The sequence below is a fragment of the Juglans microcarpa x Juglans regia genome, chromosome 2D (genome assembly GCF_004785595.1).
Source record: "Juglans microcarpa x Juglans regia isolate MS1-56 chromosome 2D, Jm3101_v1.0, whole genome shotgun sequence".
NCBI lineage: Eukaryota > Viridiplantae > Streptophyta > Magnoliopsida > Fagales > Juglandaceae > Juglans > Juglans microcarpa x Juglans regia.
This window is the reverse complement of record NC_054596.1, coordinates 38,988,432-38,995,700: the sequence shown is the minus strand read 5'-3', so window position 1 is coordinate 38,995,700 and position 7,269 is coordinate 38,988,432. Positions and strand designations below refer to the sequence as shown.

The 7,269-nt window shown below is 38.5% G+C and overlaps 1 pseudogene; it reads right to left on the bottom strand.

The window, feature by feature from the left end:
* Positions 1–749: 749 nt before the first annotated feature.
* LOC121248757 lies at positions 750–5,369 on the bottom strand (annotated as a pseudogene).
* Positions 5,370–7,269: the final 1,900 nt, after the last annotated feature.

Here is a 7,269-nt window from a genome sequence, read left to right as displayed (position 1 = left end):
CCGAAGAGACTGTCATTTGGATGGTGTATTTCCAGTCGTTTGGTTTGTCTGCATAAGCTAAATCTGCAGCAGTTTTAAGAGGTATAAAACATGCGATTTATAAACCCAGATCGTTGTGCCTGATGGTTGAAGTTACCATTAGAACATATTTTCACTCTCGACTCTATTTCAAAGAACGTGTAGTAATGGTCGAAACTTTTGGTTTTGAAATGTTTGTCATCAGGGCACCTTCTATTATCTGTACAAGTACAATGCACATGATTTTTCCATCTATCGAAAAAGACGTTTTTTTTACTATGTACTTAATTATATAGAAGGACGACATTTTCATTGTGAGAAGTTCCCTTCCCTTCCCTTCCCTCTCTATTTTCTTGCTTAATGCGATTCATTTCTCTTTAAAGTGGGTTTGATGCCAAGGCAGGTTGTGAATGGTGATGGAAGAATGAAAACATTCACTATAAACTGTAAGCCAAGTAATTCATCATGACCACCTGTACCTCAATGCATTCCCCAACATTTCAAGGCATCCTATCAAATAACAAGTGGTAAAGAATTTTATGTTGCATCTATCAATTAACAAAAGGTAATGAATTTTGGATTTTAAAGCATACAAATAAAAGCACAGCCAACAAACCTAAACAAGACCAACTGGCAAGCAAGGGCACAGCAGCTTCTTCAATACCAAAACTCTGCATACACGTATCATCAATTCCCGCATGGATGTTTCTCTCTTTTACGATAAGTGCATGGATGTTTTCCTCTGGGCAGCAAGGAAGCTGACTCTCAACCACGCAGCTGCGAACCCTGTAACAAAGGTGTCAAAAAGGACCTATGACAATTTGTCTCACCTTCCACTCTTGAAGATTCGTTGTTGTATGCCTTTCAGTGCCCGAAATCATGTAGGCAAGCCACCAATAACACTGTAGTGGGGCTACATTTCTCAAAACTTCAATGTAGAAAACTATGTCAATCTGTCTTGGTGCAGTGGGCATCCGTACCATGCTTTGTGCAATGACTATAACCAACAGTTTGGAGGAAATCTCGAATCTCTTTGGCACTGCTATTACTGGCTTGCAACAATCGCTCATCTTCCTCGTAGATGAGATATGGTGCTTTCCTTCCCTTTCTCCTTAGTAACTTCGAGGCTCCTTTTAGCACATGATATTCCCAGCCCTGAACATCTATTTTGATCAGAAGCACAGGCTCTGATTCTGGGATTACTTCATCAAGGGGATGGACCTCACTTGAACTTCTACCTCTTCATTGGATTTGAATGCCATCTTTGCACCTGTTGCTGAAACAGCACTATTGTCCAGCCTACCAACCAACTGCAACATGGGCAAGGATTAACATTAGCAATGCAGGAAAAAAAATTAATAAAAGAAAATGGGATAGGAACAATCAGGTAGCATGATGCAATCCAGTGGGATTGGAAAATCTTTTCCGTATTTTTAACAGTCATTAATTGGATGACATATATAATTTTGAAGCAAGAGCTTTACTCCCTTTGAGCCATATCATCCACTCCTGAGTTAAATGGCTATAAATTTGGTCATTTAAGTTTATAATAATTTGAAATACTATGCCTATAAATATTACATAATTTGGAAGTCAAGGTCTGTAACACTATGTCACAAATCGTATTAATTTCACCAACAGTGGGCCCCTAATCCCTTCTTATCAGGACTAAGTTCAATCCATTGGGATTGCAGAGGTCTTCATAGAGGCCCAAGGTACTTCAAGTTTGAGAACATGTGGTTGAAGTCAGAGGAATTTCTTGACAGAGTCCGACAATGGTGGTCTTCTTACCAATTTTATGGAAATCACAGCTACATCCTGGCTTGCAAATTGAAGTCCCTGAAGACCACCATCACAGCTACAATGGTGGTCTTCTTACTCGAAAGGCCATTTGACAAGTTAGAGGCTAGGCAAGTACAAAGACACATGACGGGTGACAAAGCTCCAGGACCGGATGGCTTCTCTATGGCTTGTTTTCAAACATGCTGGGAAGTGCTCAAAGAAAACATCATAGGGGTCTGCCATGAATTTCACGAAAATGGAAGGTTTGAAAAAAGTATAAATGAAACTTTTATAGCGCTCATTCCTAAAAAGCCTAAATGCTGAATTTGAGGGTACGCCAAAATGGAACTTTTAATGTAAAAAGTGCATACCACCTAGATATGGGAAGGAGGAAGAGGGTTAAGGGAGTCTTCAAGAAAGTCAGATGGAGGTGAGATGTGGAAAGAAGCCCTCTAGAGCATGAATGTTCCTGGAGTTGTGAAGACCTTTGTTTGGAAAGCCATCAATGACTGCCTTCCCACAAAGAAAAATCTGTATCAGAGGAAAATTATAGAGAATCCCGTGTCCCATATGTGAAAGAGAGGAGGAAACCGTATGTCACACTCTGTGGAACTGTGTAGCAGCAACAGATGTTTGGACTGAACACTCGGGTCCTATCCAGAAGTGGTCATGTAAAGAAGATGATTTTGTGGCCATTTGGGAGAAGTTAACTAAGAGTCTTCAACAGGAGTCTTCAACAGGATGAGCAAGAAATTGTTGCTGCTATCATGAGGAGAATATGGCTGAGGAGAAACAACTTCATTTTTTAGCAGACTTTTGCTAGCCCGAGAGAGGTAGTGCATTCAACAAAGGTGAGCCTTGATGAATTTCGGCAAAAGCTCAAAGAAGAACAGATATTGATCTTGAATCCAGGAGAGAAGCGAGAAGTAGGTCCAGATGGAAACCACCTTAAGAAAGCACTGTAAAGGCAAATTGGGATGCAGGGGAGTCAGTCAATAGGCAGAAAAGTAGCCCAAGGGAAGATCATGTCACTGAAGACCAAGCCATGAGCTAGCTCAGTTAGAACGAAATTAGGACTAGATGAACCAGAATCGGATGTGTGATATACATATTAAATAAAGCACTTTTAGTACACCAATCGGAAAGAGAAGAAGGGATGCGAATGAGTAAAGGGTAGGGCTGTAAATTGGTCTGGTCCGAGGAAAATGATGGATCGAAATTGGTCCCACTGAAGACCAAGCCACGAGCTAGCTTAGTTAGAACGAAATTAGGACTAGATGAACCAGAATTGGATGTGTGATTTAAATATTAAATAAAGCACTTTTAGTACACTAATCGGAAAGAGAAGAAGGGATGCGCATGAAAAGGGTAGGGCTGTAAATTGGTCCGATCTGGTCCGGTCCGGTGATGGACCGAAATTTTCGATCCATCATTTTCCCCGAACTGGACCGGACCGAACATCCATAGGATTGGCCCGGACCGGTAGCTATTGATCCATTCGGTCTGCTCTAATTATTATTATTTTTTTCATTTTTTTAAAAATAAATTAATAAAAAATCATTTAAATTACTAAATTAAAATTAAGTGAATTATTAATGTGGATTATGTAACTAACTCATTAAAAAAATATTATTATAATTATATTTATGATGTTGATAGTTACTACTTACTAACTTAGACTTTACTCTTTAGTATGCATAATTATTAATAATGTCATACATTTTATATATGGTTAATGAATATCAAATAATTTCATTGTACATGAGATTATTCATACTTGCTTGCAACTTAGGTATTTTAAAAAAATTACCTAATTATTTTAATTAAGTGTAAATAGTAGAGTATATATGAATGTATGATGTATTAACTATTTACATATAATGACATAAAATATCACATGATTTATAATTTATTATTAATTGATAGCATATATTATTTTATATTTTATATGGTCAATGATAATAAATTAGATGAAAATTACATCATTAACTTATATAATTACTATATAAAAATAATATTTTGAATTATTAAAAATATTTTTAAAAAATATAGATAGGGTTTCGGTTTGATTCGGTCATGTTTGGTCCAAAATTTGTAGACCCTGGGACTGGACTGAATGTAATCGGTCCACATATTTTGGGACCGAGACCGACCGGTCCAGAACTCGGCCTGGTCCAGTCGGTTTTGGCGGTCCGGACCGAATTATTTACACCCCTAGTAAAGGGGGAATATCACACCCAGTTATTGCTGAAATACTGGCTCTGTGGAGGGCGATGGAATTGTGTTCTGAATTAAACTTCATCAGTGTAATCTTCGAAGGTGATGCCCAGGTAATCACAAAGGCCATCAACAGCTTAGAAGATGATTGGTCATGGTATGGACATTTGATTATAGATGTTATAGGAATTCTTAAGGGTAGAATAGGCTGGAAAATTCAACATGCTTATAGAGAATGTAAAAGGTTGTCCATCAAGCAGGCAAAACATGCTCTCTATGGTGTGGAGGAGCAAGTTTGGATAGAAGAATGTCCCTCAGAAGTCTGTAAAGCAGTATTACATGACAAACTCTGTATAGGTTGATACAATTTTTCTTAATGAAATTACAGTTTACATAAAAAAAAAAAAAATAAATAAAAAGGAGTGAAATTTTCTACAATTTTCCGTTCCAAGAATTTTAAGCAATCTTGAGAGATATGATGCTGCCCGTGATTATATGAAACCTAATATTTAATGCAGTCGAATCCACGCATAGTATCTATCACTTAATTGTAAAAAGAACTCGAAAGTTATAAGAAATCTTAATATGAGAAGAAAATACCTTGAAGAAGGTAATGTTCCCAGTCCGGTCCGACGCTGCGGCCTCGAACACGGTGACCAAATCCTCGACCCGATTCAGATAAATCCCATCACAGAACCTCTGCAAATTCTCAAACACAGGCTCGAAAGCCAAAACCCTAAACCGCATCGCCGCGGCCGCGAAGCTGGCAATGCCCACATTGGCACCCACATCAACAACGAGCCCATTTTCTCTTCCTTCACCCCTGAGCTTCTCCAGGACCTCCTGAATCGAGACAGAAATATCGGGCTTTCGAAAGAGTTTCCCTTTGAGCATTCTGACAATGTTTTTGTGAGGCTTGTCCGGCAGGGTTCCCAGGTCGGGGAGCGAGTAAAGGAAGGGGTATCGGAGGCCCTCCACGAGGTTGGCGATCACGGGGTAGGATTGAGGGCACGTTAGGCAATGGAAAGGCGTGATTGGGTAGAATGGTAAACCGGTTTTGAAGGTGGGTTTAGAGTTAAGGTTGGAGCGTTGGGCGGTGACATAGATGAAGAACATGACGAAAATGAAGGCTCCAACGAGGAGTAAGCAGATGGTCCTGGATGCGTGGAACTGCGAGGGTTTGTCCTTTTTCCACGCATTTGCCATGAAAGATAAATTCCAAGGCTTTTCCGAGAAATTTTGAAGCTTTAACGGAAAAGCAAGGCAATTTTTTTCCTCTTGTTTTCGTTCTCTCTTAAGGAGGCGTGAGCTGAGAGCAGTGGAGCTAACGAGGGAACGTGAAGCAGAATACACGATTTTTTTATTACTTATAAGACGATCTGTGATGAAGTGAGGGAGGAGTGTTTTATTGCTTTTCCCAGTGATCGAGAAAAGATTGGAGTGAGCTGGGAGCCTGGGAGCTATAATATTGAGTGGCGAATGGTGAGTCCTGCTTTGGTTTTCTAATCAGGAGGTGACACGACGTTGAATAGTGGTTATAATAATGTAATTATGATCGTGAAATGGGGCTAATTTCAGAAACTTGAGATTGCCTCATTATGTAAGGATGGTGACTTTTGACATGTAATGGTTGTTGAATTTTTGGATTAGAATTTAAAAATAGATTCATATTAAATTATCAATATTAGTCTATCGTTCAAATTCAACTTTACACGTAAAAGTAGAGCGGAAGTGGGTGCAATTCTCATAAATGAAATATGAGAAGTTATACTGGCAGTTGGTGAAGTGGAGAATTAGGCGGCAAATTCAAAAACTGTGGAAGCTCTTGCTATGTTAAAGGGTCTACAATTTTGTGTTACTTGAGGCATATCTAAGTTAATTCTTGAGTGTGATTACCTATTGTTAGTAAATTATAAAATCTCTCATAAAAGTAACGTGACTTTACAAAATTTTCCTATCGTGTGAGTGGAAAATACTAGTTCTATTTGGGAGGCTGAGTGGGGGGTAGTTAGGCTGATTCTTTTGCGATCATCTTCCGTACGAGTAGCTTCATTCTGTTTGTTCCATCTTATGCATGATATCTTTGCTTTTGGGCTACTTTCTTCGGCTTGGAGTTGCTCAGTGATGATGTAAATGGATACAATTTCAATATATAGCACTGTGGAAGACAGTACAAAAATTTTGGTTTACATTCTCTTGTATATTTTTGTTAAAGACCTAATTATTGATTTAAAAGTTCTAAAACTGTTGAATACTATTTGGTTAAGCCTTTAATACTAAGGATCATAAAATTCTACCACGCTTCTAAATCCGACATCCATGGTAGCCAACTTTATCGACTCTGCTCGGTGGCAGTCATTTCCCTTTTAGCGGTTTCATTCATCTATTAGTATTCAATGACTTAATACCATGCCCATACATAGTTCCAAGAAATTTTAATCTAACCTATAGGTCACCCCCTCCGTGACTTGAACTCATGACATGGTCTCTACTTTGATACCAATTGTTAAAGACCCAACCATTAATCCAAAAGTCATAGAAATACTAATTTGATTAAACCTTTAACCCTCAGCATTATAAAATTCCACCAAGCTTCCGAACCTGATGTCTACGGTGACCCACTCTATCGACACTGAACCGATGGTAACCATTTCACTTTTGGTGACTTTACTCATCTATCAGTATTCAATGACTTAATACTATGCCCATGAATAGTATCAAAGCATTTTAATCCAGCCTATAGGTCACTCCCTCAATAACTCGAACCTATGACATGGTCCCTTCTCTGATACCAATTGTTAAAAACCCAACCAATGATCCAAAAGTCCAAGAACTGTTATAAATTAATTTGGTCAAGCCTTTAACGGATTAAACAATTTTTCTTCATTTTCTTTCCTTTAAAATTAAGTAAAACCTTGGCACCAAGAAATTACAGTACTTGATCCTTTGCGGCAGGCATTTTTCAAGGCATCAAATGCAACATGCATCGCAGAAACCGAAGATCCTGCAGTTATCATGCCAAGAAGACAGGCATTATTGGTTCATACGGTAGTTTTTAGAGGTCCATGCAAACTAAAATAAAATGGTAATTTACATGACCTTTGTCAGCAACAGCACCCAACCATAAAATATAGCCCTGGCAAATTCCCAGAGTGATTCCAATTGCACTGGGTCCAGAGTTTATCATTATAACAATGTAAAATGCTACATCAAGACTCAACAAAAGGAAAGGAGCCCTTGCACAGCACAAAA